This window comes from Protopterus annectens, chromosome 13.part0 (genome assembly GCF_019279795.1).
Source record: "Protopterus annectens isolate FY-2018-M chromosome 13.part0, PAN1.0, whole genome shotgun sequence".
Taxonomy (NCBI): Eukaryota; Metazoa; Chordata; order Ceratodontiformes; family Protopteridae; genus Protopterus; species Protopterus annectens.
The window spans coordinates 666,678,013-666,693,952 of record NC_056747.1 but is presented as its reverse complement, the minus strand read 5'-3'; the positions used below and the strand labels follow the sequence as shown (position 1 = coordinate 666,693,952).

Sequence of the window (15,940 nt, the reverse complement as noted above, 5' to 3'; positions counted from 1 at the left end):
CTACCATGCAAACAGTAGCAGACAGCCCAAGGAGTGCCAACACAGCAAAGTGATAACCAAGTTCATTATGGATGGGAAGGAAAAGGGGAGATAGTAAAGTGAGGAAAAAAAGGGGGTAGCAAACAGAGGAAAGCAAGCAAGGGTAATCATAAGGAATGACAGTTGGGGGAAGTAACATTTTTGGAGGAAAGACTTCTGTTTGTGATATAGAAAAATGAAGGGTATGTGCGAAAGGTAGTGAGAAATGGTTGTAGAAAGGATGGAGGAAGAAGGCACCGTAGCAGGGACAGGGCAGACAAACAAACAAACAAGAAGGTTGCCAAGTGTTCAGATCCTTTGGTGATTTTGGATAGGGCTGTTGATGATTTGGGATCGGGTTGATGAATATAATAAAGTGATTAAGGAGGAAGGGAAGTTAGAGGTTAGAGATTGACTTATGAGATAGGAAGGATGAGTACATAACAGATTAAAATTGACATTTGTTCATGAGACTGTTCTATACAGACTAGCCATCTTGGTGACTAATATACAGCGAGAAATACTGAAGGTATATATTCAGATGGAAAAGGAAGAGAGAAGAAAAACAGTATTATGAGGGATGAAAGGGATTGTGAGAAATAGCTGTTGGAAAAAGGTGACAGTTTCTAGTAATATGAAAAGGTTACGAGTATGATAAAAAGAATGCTGTGATGTGTAAATTGGAGTGGGAGTTGAAAGGAAAGAAAAAGAAGGCATCACCTTTTTAGAGTGAGCTCAAAGGTGTTGAGAGAAAGATGAGGTGGATGGTACGTAAAAGCAAAGATTTGTAGAAAAAAGTATGAGGACAGAAGTGTGAAAGAAGGAAAATGGAAAGTAAAAAATACAAAATGAGTTTGTAGAAGGGTTGTAGAGCATTATTTTGTGAGAAGAATTAGTAGTTGTAATAAAAAAGGTAAGGTGAAGTTGGCTACAAAGCTGATGTAGTAAGTTATGGATTTTACAAGGATATGTCTGAAGATTAGAAGTTTTGAGTGAATGGGTGGAAAAAGGTATGAAAGAAGGAGAAATATATAGAGAGGGAGTAATTGAGTTTATATTGAAGAAGAGAGTTGAATTGGAAACCACAAATGATGGGGAATTCAGATTCTGAATTTATTTTCATAAATATTTTATGAATTCTTTTTTAGAATATATTAGTAGTAGTATATGAAGAGGCATTTGGTGTTAATTATAAGTAGGTGTAAGAGGTAATTACTGTGAAGGAAGCAGTAGATTGTGTATAGCCAAGAGAAAGGTGAAGGAAAAGTGGTTGCATGTGGTGCAGTAAATGCATTTTAATAGTGTGTTTCATTAGTAGATGTGGGTGATTTTGGAAAAATAGGGGGTTGGAAGAAAGTAATTGCTATGTTCTTCCATTCACTGGTTGCAGTGTTCATGACCTTTGGTGATTCCCTGCCTCTGCATTTCAACATCCGGCCAGTGTGCGGGGGACTGCTGTTGCTTTGGGGTGCGTCGTGCGTGTGCTCTTCGCATAGCGTAGAGCATGGGGGTGGTGTCCGGACATACCATCCTCAGAACTTCTTTACTACCAGTCCAAACGCATCTCTTGATAATCGGTCTGAACGTTTACATCTTTGCAGCTAGTCTGAACGCCTCCCAATCATTGGTTTGAATGCCTACATCCTGTTTGCTGGTCTCTAAGCCATTGTAGATAAGTGCACCCTTGGGGGGTTGTTTTTTCTTGACTTTTAGTTGCTTCTTGGGGTTAATGTCATCCTGGAAGGGTGAATGCCAGTGCAGGAAACACATCTCCCATAAAGACCACAATAAACCGTGTTTGTTTTGCCTAGGTGTCTCTCATGACTAGAAGTCCTGCTCCATTTGTCATTTTTTTTTTGCGAAAGACTGTGTAGTAAACTGTCTTCCCTAGCATTGTTTATAGAGAATCAGCAAATCAAGCATCTCACTCAGGATACTGTGGAAGGAGCTTCCTACACCGCGGGTCAGCTGTTGGGGAAGAAGAAGCTTAAGAAACCAAGACTGGAATCTGCTTTCCGGCCTCCACTGGACATTTCCCCTGAGGTCAGTGAGAGCCCAGAGGTTCGCCTGGCGTTGTTGGTGAATTTCTCTGCCGTGATCGGGTTGGAGGCTGGTAAGGGATCCAGCTTTTAGCATGTCCGATGAGGCTTTGCAAACATCAATTTCGGATGGCCAGGGGGAACCACGGTTGATTATTTATGAGGGATCTAGGGGTGTTTCTCAGATATTAGTTAGGGAAGACATCCCAACTACTGTTGCTGTCCTAGGTCAGAGCCTTCCAAGCTTTACAGGGCAGACATCCCATTAAAGAAAACAACTGACATGTCTCTCCTGCTCCTAGGGATCTTCAGAGTTCGTTCCCACCAGGAACTAACAGCAGCATGATGCCAGGGCACGTCTATGGGCTAGAATTATAAAGGCTCTAGGGCCGTTGGCCTAGTACACACCTATGAACCTTTAAAATGTAGAATAGGCAGGCAGGGGTGATACTGGTAGAAAATGTGAAGATAGCAGTGGATTGAATCAGACAGACTGAAAGTGAACACCTGGTGATGGACAGCCCTGAACACCAAATAAGGCATGGGAACACCTAAACATGACAAAAGCAGGGTACAAGGCAGATGTCAGGCCAGCCCAGAGGCCAACTCACTAGACATTATTCACTTCCATGACTGTTATGTACAAAGTCCACCTCCTGAGGCCAAATGAGTGGAGCCTACTGGTCATATGCATCAACCATCTGTGCTAAGAGGTGCTCCACAGTTAGGAGGTGGGAGTCCAGCTGTCAGCACACTTTGTACAATGCAACATCTGCAGCTGATTCTAGGAGATCACAGTGGATCTCTCTTGATCACTGTCAGAGCTAGAGCCATCAACCTACTCCTGAAAAGTGGCCATGGAGCCCACAGATACCAATTCCATCATAGGCCATGTAGTTGTAAATGACCTGAGATGTACCTCCCTGGACTATATAAAGATAGTCGTTATGGAGTTTTCAGACTATATGTCTCAGGCGGTTTACTATGGTTTGTGCGAACAACAGTCTGCCGAAAATCAGAATGTCGTGCACAAAACATAAATGGATGGGATAGTGTATTTGACTGTCTGCAGGATCCCAGGTACAGTGGGGATTGGAAATTCATCCATATCCCCACTGTAGTCGGAGTTAGAATATATTAGTAGGGGCATGATATGTCATACCACAATGTCAACAATCATTTGGGTCGACATTGTGGCTGGTTGGAATGTGTATGTTCGGATTTGCTTTTTGTTGTTTCGAACGGCAAATGTTTTACCATTCGAACAAACAATAGTAAACCATCTCAGGCTAGTATGAGCCTAGCATTGAGCAGCATATTACTATCACCGAGGATGATGCCAAAGTATGAACAAAAAAATATTGATTTCAACAGCTGGCTGTCTTTCTGGTGTCATTCTAAGGGGATCCAATATTTGTCAGCTTGGGAGGACATAGTTAATAAACCACGTTACTTAGCCAGGGATAGTCTGCACCTTTCTCCTCTATGCTGTTGAGTACCGGCTAAAACTTTATCCACCCCATAGTGCCTGTTTTAGGCAATGCCAAACTGACAAACCTACCAGCATAACAAAGTCAGCTCAACTGAACCTCAAGGTGTTACTGCTCAATGCCAGGAACCTAAATAAAAAACTACACTCCCTCCAAGCCCTCCTCACATTTGAGAATATAGACATCTGTGCTGTTACCTAGACATGGATTAAAGCACCAAGAATATCCTGGCAGTGCAAAGTTTCAGTGCCTTACACACTTTTAGACCAGTAGCCTCAAAGACAAAGGCTGTAGGTGGAGTGGACTCAATATACATCAATAACAAGCATACCTCTAGGGTGATCAAACAGGATGACATGCTGGAGTTCCTCCATGTGAAGATCACCATAGACAAAGTCTTATATCGTATCCAGCCAGCTGTAGGTCACCCTCCATGTCCCAAGAAGCTCATAATGCATAGTTGAACCTACTGGAGACACTAACCATCCAACCTAACACTCTAGTCATGGGAGACTTTAATTACCCCTCTATAGACTGGGAATGCTACATGGCCTAAATTCTGCAGGCACAGAGACTCCTTGACTTCATAAATGCAAACAATGTTGACCAAATAGTAAACACACCCACTAGAGGCTCCAACATACTGGAACATGTGCCCACAAATATGGGAGAAAGCTGCACCCCATCCCCCATGTCTTGTCCTCCCTGGTAAGATCCGACCATAAAGCTGCCTCCTTCAAACTCAAAATCAACTCAGTACTTGAAACCAGTAACAATTAGGAACTATTCCAAAAAATACCATTTGTTAAGTAGTGGTTTGTCAAAATTCAGAGCCACTCCAAACCCTGAGAACACAGAAGTCTATGGTGAATTTCTTTCAGAAACTCTATGCAACCATGGCAGTGGCTGCATAGAGGCAGCTGTACCTACCAGAAGTAATTTTTGGCAAAAATCAGGAAGGGTAATTCCCATAAAGATAAAAACTCTCTCATCAAACTAAATAGGCAACAAAGAGGGCTAAATAGGTCAAGCAAGTCCAACTTTGAGGTAAAGATAGCCTCCCAGGTGAAAGATAACCATAAGGCCTTCTTCAGCTATGTTAGGAATCTCAAGGACAGCACACAGTAGTGTTCTGAACTGATGGTTAATTGTGCCACATTCACTGAGCCTGGTGATATATCGAACCTGTTAGTGGACAAATTAATTTCCAACTTTATCTCCCTCTCACCCTCAGCTGCCTCCAAAAAATACCCTCAAACATAAGCCCTCCAACTATAACTAGGGAGCATGTACTCGCTGTGCTCATTAAAGCCAAGAACATGGCTTCAGTGGGCCCCAGTAGCATCACAGGATGACTCTTGAGCAGTCTAAAATATGATTTATCAGGACCCCCTAGAGGCATTATTTATCTACAGTCCTTAAAACAAGCTTTGTTCCATGTAAATGGAGGACTACAACAGTCACCCCACTTCATAAAGGAGGACCTTCAACAGATCCTGGAAACTACAGACCCATTAGTCTGACTAGATTTATTTGAAAGCCATAGAAAGAATTATCATGGAAATTATCAACAAGGACATGTAAGACCTCCAGACACTGGATCCATCCCAGTCTCATGCTTACTGAATCCGGTGGACTTCTTTGAAAAGGTCACAAGCCAACAGATGAGGGAAAAATTATGCATACTCCCTACCTAGATCTGGGTAATGCATTTGGTACAATACTCCATTTGTGTATTGTCAACAAACTTATGGAACTGGATATAAATACCTTTATAACATGCTGGATAGGTATCTAATTCACTGGTAGAACCCAGGAAGTTAGAACTGGTGAGGCCACATTCACAAGAATCTGGTCACCAGTGGACTCCCCCAGTGCTCTGTGCTAGGCTCACTCCTATTTGACATCTACTACTTGGATGGCAAAGCCAATGGTAAAAGCCTCTGGCTAAACAAGTTTGCAAATGATTGCAAACTGGGAGCAGTCACTGAATCCCCCCAAGATGAGAACTGGAAGGTCAGATGCAGACAAATGTTTGGTGGCAAAGCCATGGCTTAAATCTTAATATGAAGAAATGCATTGTAGTACCTTTTAGAAAGTTGACCACCACAGGTAACTATGCCATCAATAAAACACCCCTAAAAGTTGATCCATAAGTCAGGGATCTGGGAACTCATGGGTCTATATCACATAGTCGAACTGTCATAAGTTTGACTATAAATATCGAACCCGAAACTTCGAAACGCAAGAAGTTCAAATGCTCAGAACAGCAATTTTTTTTCCCAGGGAAAAAAATCACTGTTCCGGTACAAAACAAAAAAAAATGAACACTTCAAACTCTTTCTAATGTGGGAGGCTTCAATCCCCCACACCCCCCTACTTAAATATACCAACTCCGAGATCGCACCACAGTGGAGGAAGTAGCAAAGCTGCGGAAACGGCCCACTGAATTTTTTCCCTGGGGGAAAAAATTTGGTGTTCCGCAGCTTCACTATTTTGAAAGTTCGAATTTCCCAGTTCAAAGTTTCGGCATTCAGACAATTTAACGTTCGAACTTATGATGTAGACCCGGAACTCATGTAGATAGTAATCTAGTGTTCAAACAACATGTGTCCAAGGTAGTAAGAAAATCCTTCTATGTTGCTTAAGTTATACACAAGGGCATGGCATCTAGGTCCAAAGAGGTCATCATACCACTGTACTCAACTCTCATCAGACCCATCATAGAGTATAATATCCCCTGCAGTATGTAACTGACTAGACACATGCAGCAACTGGAATGTCCACCAAGGTTCCCTCCAAAAGAAAACAGGGAGTAAACACAATGTCCTGTCCAAGCCCTGTCTCTTTACTCAGTATCATACAGACGTCTGAAAGGTGATCTTTGCCTGGTGTACAAGGCATCCCTGTATAAACCTTTTGTACATTCGCAAAGCAAACAGTATCAGAACTATTAGATTAAAAGAACTAACTTTTGCTTGCAACATAAGTAGGAGATGTTGGAGAGAGACATATGTTTCTCACAAAATTCCCATTCACTAGAACAGGCTTCTCATCCATTTGAAGGAGAGTTCCCCCATCCCTATTTAAGTGCAACTTGGAGCAACGGATGGGTAATTGGAAATTTGCCCCTGGTCTGGCATCTATGTTTGTGATGTACAGAAACATTCAGTAAATCCCCCCTATATAAATCAAATTCGAGGGTCAAATTTTGGTTGCACACATAGTGGTCATTATCCTAGTGTACACCTAATGAACCTATGACCCTATCTCTGAGCCCTTCAGGTCACCTTCGGTAGGCTGACCCCCATGTCCCTGCTAAGAGGCAGACCTGGCAACCACTTTTGACCTGGCACCAAAGGCATTGTCCATTGCAGACCAAGATGACTGCTGTCAGTCCACTTCCACAATCGCAACTGGACCTGCAGAGAGAAGAGAAAAAATGAGAACACATTATGTCACACAGATGTTTCGCATAAAATTGCTACTGTGCACCCTAATGCAGGTAAAGGCACTCTTACCCCCTGCAACATTCCTCCTCAATGGCATAACACCTTATCCACTGCAAAACAAAGTAGGAAGAATTTAGTACACTGTTGGAACTGTTAGCAGACTAGAAGAAGATAAGGCTTCTATTAAAACTCTGTCTGTCTCTCTCTCACTCACCTGTCTGCTTTCTAGGTCACCTTCATCCCCCTCATCCCCCTGCTGAGAAGCAGACCTAGTGACCACTGGTGACCCAGTGCCAAAAGTACTGACCAGTGTAGACCAATGTAATTGCTGCTGATCCACTTTCACAACCACAAATGAACATGCTGATAGAAGAGAAAAAAAAATGATAACACATTATTTCATACAAATGTTACGCAAAAAATTGCAGCTGCACAGTGCAGTAGTGCATGCAACATAAATACCCTCATTATGGGAGAGGCAATTTTTATCTCCTGCAACATTCCTCCACAGTGGCTCAACACTTCTTAGCCACTGTAAAACAAACCAGGAAAAACTCAGTGCACTGAGTGATCTAATAACAGAGTAGAAAAAATATGGCTTACAGTAAAATTCTCTCCCTCCTAAACTGCCCTTCCCAGTCTTGCTCAATGTAGTGCCACTGCAGGTAGCTGTATCAGTCTCTGCAGTGCACAGCATAACAAGTGGTGTCAGTGACATCATTCACTATCCTGACAAGTCCATGGCGAGCAAATTCTCTTCAAAATAAGGAAGTCTTGCTCTGTCTTGGACACAGAACAGGAGCCCTGCTGGTCCTGGCATCTGAGGAAGCTGTGTTTTCTCATACAGGTTCATCCATCGCAACAGGGGCTCCATGGATGAACATATTGTGTACATGTGTCTCAGTTTATAAGACAAGCATGGTAGCACCAGTCATAGCAGAAAGTACACTGCATTATGGTACCAGTTCATAGGAAGGCACACCAAATATCTTCATTATGCTAACTGTAAGAGGCCCTTATTAGCATGATATAAAGCATTAGCACAATGTTATGTGAGTGCTTTAAAATGAACAACTGTGGAATCAGGAGTTAACAGAATATGACTTTGGAAGTTTGAGTTAGGCATACTAAATGAAGATAGGATACCTAGTAATGTACTCTCTCACTGTACTCAGCACCTATGGCCAATGGATGCAACAGGGACATAGGAAGGGCTTGTGTGTGGGAGTAAGAACACAGCACAATAACGTGATACTGTCAAATTCAGCTTTGGGGCGACATACCATAGCCTATACACAGCTAAGGAAGTATATGCCACACAGGAAAGGATGACCCCTGTACATAGCATGTTAGGGGGAACAATGTGTGCAGAGTACTACAGGGGGTAATATGTTGGTGCAGGATGGAGTAACATGATAACATGCCCCTGTTGCAGTATACAGAAGAAGGGAGGAGGTGGTCACAACACTACAGGGAATAACTAATTGGTTGCCAAATGGGGATGGGGCAGTGCACATACAAACAAGACAACTACAGACGGCCATGCACACACAGTGACTGACATGTAATCCAAAAGTGTGCTGGTTTTACCATTGTCCCATGAGAGGCATCAGGTAGAAAGTACACTATCCAGGAGAATGAAATGTTACTGCAGGTTGTTTTCATACTTGCTGTGTACATTCTGGACAGAGTTGACATAGACAAGGTTTATTGGGGTCAAGTATGTCAGGGAGTGATGTAGGACATCATTTCTGTGGGCAGACATAGTATATCTCTGCAACAGGTGTGGCAGAGGGTAACCTCTGTCATACTGCATGCCAGAAACAAGGCATGGGACATTGCCACAGACATGTTTAGCTCAGGAGGTGGCCCACTAACACAGAAGTACCTCTTAAAAGAGCAGGAGTTCCTGTTATCATTGTCTGAGAAGGAGGAGATGCCCTTGTAACCAGTGATGGCTTGGATGTGGAAGTTGAACAGGTGACAACATCACAAGTGCCTACAGGGGATGCACCAGGTTAGTGGTAGCCATTACATACTCATATTGGACACTGCACTGCAAGTATGGCAGGACATATTCAGCAAGAAGCATATCTTTCCTTCAGGAACTACAGTGCTGCAACTGCAACAACGTATGTAGGTGCCAATATGCTTTTCACATACCAGTATAAATAAACAAATTCCTCAGTGCATTATATATAAAGCACCGAGGAAGGGTGTTAACCCGAAAGCTTTGCAGAATAAATTTGTTTATTTGTTCTTGACTTGGTTATTTTTGCTGACTTGACTACTTGAACTACAGATTTGACTATTCTTGCAGTCATCTACCAGTATACCTGACATGGGGGAGCTGGTTTAGGTATATGTTAGAGGTGTTGACACAGGTATTCTTATGTTTATGTTGTCACAGGTTTTACTGTTTTATGGTCTGGCATAATGTGGCAGCACATTCCTTATGTCAGCAAATGACCTGTGGATAATGATGATGGCAGTGTACTTATGGCACTATCTGATGACATAGTGGCACTGTCAACAGCACTGCCAGGGCAAGGCTGACACAAATTCATGATATATAAGGCCCCTGTAGCAGGACAGACTAAACTTCCAGCTTCAGCAGTGTCTGGCAGACATCCTGTAACTGTCAACCCCATCTAGGCTACATAGAGGTCCCCAGACCACATGGCATCTGTCAGCCACACTGCTTCTGATGTGTGTGTATACACCTCGTAGAGATGAGTGGTTGTTTTTGGTGCAGCCATGACTCCAGGTCTGTCTCTGACTTGTATGCAACACTTGACATTGATCAGCAGATGCAGATGTCAGTAATTCTGGCACAGACAGCTATTACCTATAGTATTGTAGAGGTAATGAGTGTCCCAAATGGCCAGCATGATGACATGCAGTGACTGCAGTTGTTGTACACTGATGTGGTGCATAGGGGCAGGGAACAGATGATGTTACTTGTGTCACTGGTTAATAACATTGCATCTGTTTGTGTTCCCATAAGGTACTTCCCCCCAATCTGCCTCTGTAGGCTGTGTTATCCATGGCCATGAGATGGTCTGCGCAAAGAGGCTGGTGAAATGTTAAGTATATCCAGATGACAGAGACCTTTCCTTGGGCATTATAACTATTGAGTGTGCCCCCCAACCTGTGCAAGTTATGATGACTGTGCCCTGCCCACCCCCTAACCCAGATGTGTAAGGTAATGTCTAATGCACAGGGTGGCCATTTGGCTACTTCATGTACTGCTTTGCATAGCCAGGGTATGAAAATATTTGGATCATTTAGTTCTGTGTTGTCTGTGTCATGGCCCATAGTTGTCAACCAGATGCCATCTCTTTTGCAGTGCCACAGTGTATTATACACAACTCGGCCTTACATGTTGTATTGCTGCTGCTTGTTCATCCCATGGCTGTCCATCCTGCTCCTCAGCTGCTGCTCTTACAACTATAGGGGTCCTGCTGAGATCCATCCCTGCTTCTGTAGCTGATATGGCAGTGCCATGTTATGCAACATGTCACAGACAACAAAGATTTTGCTACAGATTTCTGATGCATACTGCTGTACCCCACCAGCTGCATCAGGGTGGCAATGCATCCCTTCAGTTGGCCAAAAATGTGTTTCACCATCTGCCATGTTTCTGCATGGGCATGTTATATGCTATCTCTGCCATGATTTGGGAGTTGCCAAAGAAGGTCATCATCTGTGGCTCCAGTACATATCCTGCATTACCTACAATGCACAACCATTATAGGTTCATAGGTTCATAGGTTTATACTAGGCTATCTGCCCTAAGGCATTTATAAGCCTAGCCCAAATTCTACGCCACCCTTATATGAAAAAATACTGTGCCCATTAGTTTGTTGTGCCTCTGTCCAGCAGTGACCCAGAGATGATTTTGGCATGCTATCTGTTTGCAACATAACTGCAAATATTGGCCTCTGCACTCTTTTATAATTAATATATAGTGTAGTATATATATATATATATATATATATATATATATATATATATATATATATATTTATATGGATTCACTTTAGAACCTCGAATTACCAAAATCTCGAAATTCATATTGTCGAAACCAAAAGATCGAGTTTTGGAAACTCAAACTTCTAAAATGAAACCAAAAAAAAAAGTCAAACATCACTTTTGCAGGGGGGCTTCGCCCCCCTGCACCCACCATGTGGGGGGCTTTGCCCCCCCCCCCACTTAAATATACCAACTCTGAGATCGCGCTACAGTGGGGAAAAGGGAAATCTCCTATTTTGCCCTGTATGTGGAAGCGCAAAATGGGAGATTTCCCACTTCCTGTCAACACCGCAAAAAAGATAAAAACAGTACGTACACACAGAGCGTACAAGAATCCTTGCCTCTGTGTGCATGTAACGTTTTAAGGTAAGTAAAGTGTTATTTTTTAAAACTTTACATATTCGATGTACTGAAATATCGATCATATTGTCTCGACCATATGAAATTCGACATTTCAGTAATTCGATTATGTAAAGTGCTCCCATATATATATATATATATATATATATATATATATATATATAGTTTAGTATATATAATTTGCAGGGGGTGTGGGGGATGCATGGGAGCTTGCCCTCTGCAAAAACATAAAAAAGGTAGATTTTTGTGGGTTGTTTTTGATGTTCAAGTTTTCAGAAACTGAATCATATGGTTGCGACCTAATGAATTTCGAGTTTCTGAAAACTTGATCATCTGACATAGACCCGTTCATGGTGATCGAGTTCCAGTATATGTTAAAGTCACCTAAAATAATTGTTTCTCTGGGGGATGTTACTAAGTACTCAGGAGAGTATGTCTTTGACCATAGGTATATTATTTCCTGGGGATGTATAGAGCAATGAAACTGATGCTTTCATGGTTGAGTTTGAGTAAGGAGATCATCAGTTCAGTATTACTGAATTGAAGAGTGGTATGTTGGTAGGGGCTAAGTTGAAGTATGTTAGGGTAAAAATGACTACTCCATCTCTGTTTTATCTTTCCTATCAGTACATAGTATCATGTAGCCTGGAGGAAGTATTTCCTCTTCTCTGGTTTCTGGTTTTAGCCAAGTTATGGAGAGGATGTATGGGGAATGGTCAGAAATCCATGCACATAGGTGTGTGTGTTTAATATGCATATTTAGTGACTGATATTAAAGAGTTTTAGAAGAGCTTTACTGTGTAGTTTGGAATGTGGGTAGGTTACGTTTTTTTTTTGACCAGGGTTACAATGAGTGTCCACAAACTGATTTATTGTATATAGTAGGATATGAGTAGAGGGAAAATGTTTGTATTTGGCTTGTGATATTGTGAGTAGTGTGGGTTGAATTTGAAACTGTTTCAGGTATGTAAACTTGGAAAGTTGAATGTAAGTGTAGGAAATTGCTATTATGTGGTCATCAGTGTCTTGTGCAGATGTAAAGGAAGACATAGATAAGAGGAGATTGGGATGATAGAGAGAGTGGTAGGATGTTAAGTATGAGAGAGAGAGTAGCACGGTAGTAATTAATAGCTTAATGAGCACTGCATGGTTTGGAATAGTTGCTGTTCGAGAATAGAAATTATTATATTAAGTTATTGGAAAGTATTGATAGAGTATAAGAGAGAGTATGTGCTTGTTTGCATAGTGATTGGGATGAGCTAGTATATTATAAATCTTGTGTCAGTGTGTATAATGGATATAATGAGCTTATTGTTGCGATGATGATACTTTGGGGTTAGCTGGAGAAATGGGGGTGGGAGGGGAGCAAATTGGGATTCACCTTCAGTTTCTGTGCTGATGCCCTAATTTCCAGTTTACTAAACTAACAAACTCTATAGTTATTATGAGCGCACGTGCCTATGTGTGTGTGTTTGTGTGTGTGTGTGTGTGTGTGTGTGTGTGTGTGTGTGTGTGTTTGTTTAACAATTTGAATTTCAGTCAATTTCTTTCACTTTATTTTAAACAAAAGTTGTTTGTTGAATCAGCAGTCAGTAGTTCTCTCTTCCCTTTTCATGGCTTATCACATGCAACAGACAGATTTTTTTATATCCTTTCTGCCTTCACCTTAGACTTAAATTGTCGGAGGCAGTCTTTCCTTCCTTTTCTTTTCAGTAGTGACATCCTGTGCAGGGACTGGTTCCTGCCTTATGCCTGCTGCTTGCTGGGATAAACTTTACTGACCCTGAACTGGATAAAACAGGTAGTAAAAACGAATGAATGATACAATTTTCTTGTCTTGTGTTTACTGTCTTCCAATACCAGATGTAATTCACTGGGAGCAATTGCACATATAATGTATGTATGTCTCAGCACTGTGAATTTCAATTTCCAGGGAACAGAGCAGTTTTCTTTTCCTTGACAGGGGCCTTTTTATAAACATAACCTTTACAACCTAACAGGTTTGTAATTTCAAGTTATTTATAATATTCTTTATATTATGAATAATCACTGTAATTTTCTGTTACCTCTGGTTAATGGGGTCTATATTGTCATATTGCACGCTCTGAAGAGTGCACGACAGATAATCGACCCCAGGTAAGGGAAAGCTTACAACATCGACACTTCAGAACAGTGATTATTTGCCAATGGAAAACAATCGCTGTTCCGAAGCAAAAACAAAAACCAACCAAACACTAAAACATTACTTAACATGGGGGGTTGTGCCCACCACACACCCCCTACTTAAATATACCAACTCCGCGATTGCACTACAGTGCCAAAAAGGCAAAGTAGCATAAGTGGCCAAACAAATTCTTTCCCAGGGAAAGCATTCGCTGAAAAGCCGCTTCGCTCTTTTGCCTTTTCGCGCTTTACTGTTCAACGAAGATGCATTTGACGACCTGCGTCTACGACGGCGTAATAGGGAACCGGTTAATGCAATTGCAACACCATCCCCAAGCATCTTTTCTGCTTGTTTTATTTTTTAGGCCCAGGGCTCTAAACTCTTGACCTTTTTTGGGTTTGTGACTATCATCTATGACTAATTCCATTGCCAGACTTTGAGTACTAATTAGTTGTTATCACTGTTGCAGTAGCCTAAGCTGTATGGGATGTATCATGCCAAGGATTAGACAACCAGCCAGCTTCTAAATCTTTAGGTTACCTTCCATGTGCCCTAACTGCTGTAGAGTTTGAGGAGAGTAGTATAAAGTCAGTGATCAGGGCACTAAAATTTCAGAACTTTCAACCTCTAGAAGCAATCTTATGTATAATGTGGCATGCAGTACATGGTGAATATTAAATGATGCAGTATGCATTGAGGTTGATGCATTAAAAAAAATCCCAGAACTTTCTTGCTGTTTAAGATCACTTTCTGCTACGGCTTCAAGAGATCAATGGTCAGTTAGCTCTTCTTCGGAGTTGGGCCGATAAGTCCCCGATTGGGGGCTACCTTCCCTACCTACCATTTTTTTTGTGAGAAAAAGTTTACCTTTTCTGTTAAAATTTGTTTATGTGGGTTATGGCTAGTGCTTTGGGTGGTTGTTACTAAAATATTTTACCTCAGACCTTGCCTTTTTAGTAAGGAGGGAAGAGCACAGTACCAAGGCTCTGCTATCTACTTGTCAGACACTTTTTTTGGTAGTGAGAGAGAGATGGACCTAGGTCCCAGTTCCTTAGACTTTCCTTCCCTGATCCACAGGAAGAGAAAAGCTGCAAGGAACAACTCATCTTGACAATGGAGTAGGAACCAGACAACATTCCTTTGTGGTGCTGCTCTGTGGAACTTGATTCATGGGAAAAGGATCATTCTTTGGGGTGCTTTTTCTTTTCAGTAGTGTCTCCCAGGTCTCCCTGTTGAAATGTCGACACTCAAAATGTTGAGTGCTGACAAGCCGAAAAAAAAGACAGAAACCCAAGAAAAGAGCAAATCTCGAAGATTGCTCTTCTCCTCTTAACTTCTTTTCTTTCAGGGGAGCAAGCACCAATGCAACCCCAATGAGTGGTATAAGCCCTCCAAAGCCCCCACACCCACAGAGCTTATATATACTAACTCCGAGATCGCCATACATCGGAGAAAATGGAATATCCCATGAAATGGCCATCTTGTACTTGATATATGTTAAGCCCATTTTTCAGCCATTCAGTCTTCATGTTTCAGGATTTGCACTAGTAGGTCCAGACATTTCAAATAGTTACCATCTCCTAGGAAAGGGAAGCACAAAATTAGGCACATTTCTTCACCTGTCTCCCCATCAGTTTGGGCATTATTGCCTGTGTTTTTACTAAAGGTTTATTTAAAGCATATCAGTCGTTATATTCCAGGCCTTCTTTTCATTTAAAAAGGAAAATATTTCCCTCCTTCTGAGATTCTGATTCTCAGTCTGAAGGACAGGAATTAGGCTGTGTTTCTCAAATTTCTTTTCCACAGAAGTGGGAGCATGACTCTGAAGACATGTTTTTCTTCATATCCCCCATCATTTTCTGATAGTATTGCCGGAATGAAGGAGTTATTTTAGTGGAAACAAAAAGAAATACCAGAGTCGAGACAGATGTATTATTACTTGCTACAGGTAGATTTCCTTCAGCCTGCAGCTTCTGTTTTGCCAACCTTAAAGGATATTTTCCTTGCAGCTAGCAGTTTTTATGACAGGAAAAAATTGGCTGCAAGGAAAATATTCAGCAGTTTTTCGGATAATCTGCCACGTATCCCCAGAGAGTCCGATAAATTATATTAGGTTTCCTAGATCCACAATTTTTTTTCAAACGCTAGGTCAGATCATGCAGTAATTTCACTGACAAAGCCATCTTCTGCCAAACACCTTATAGCAGTTAACTGACAAGGATAGGAAAGCCTTTGATGGGCTTGGGAAGAAATTTTATGCTACTTCCACTGTAGCCTTCGAAATGGTGAATTGTCAGACTCTTAAGTCGCTAGTTTCTTCTCACAATATGAGGAAGTTAATTGCTGACTTTCCTTCCTCAGAGTAAGACATCTCTTAATTAT

The 15,940-nt window shown here is 41.6% G+C and overlaps 1 protein-coding gene across 1 annotated transcript in view; it reads left to right on the top strand.

Moving 5' to 3' along the window:
- Window positions 1-15,940, top strand: part of LOC122787573 (Rab interacting lysosomal protein) — a 1,137,527-nt gene that overhangs the window by 613,188 nt on the left and 508,399 nt on the right. The window lies entirely within an intron of this gene.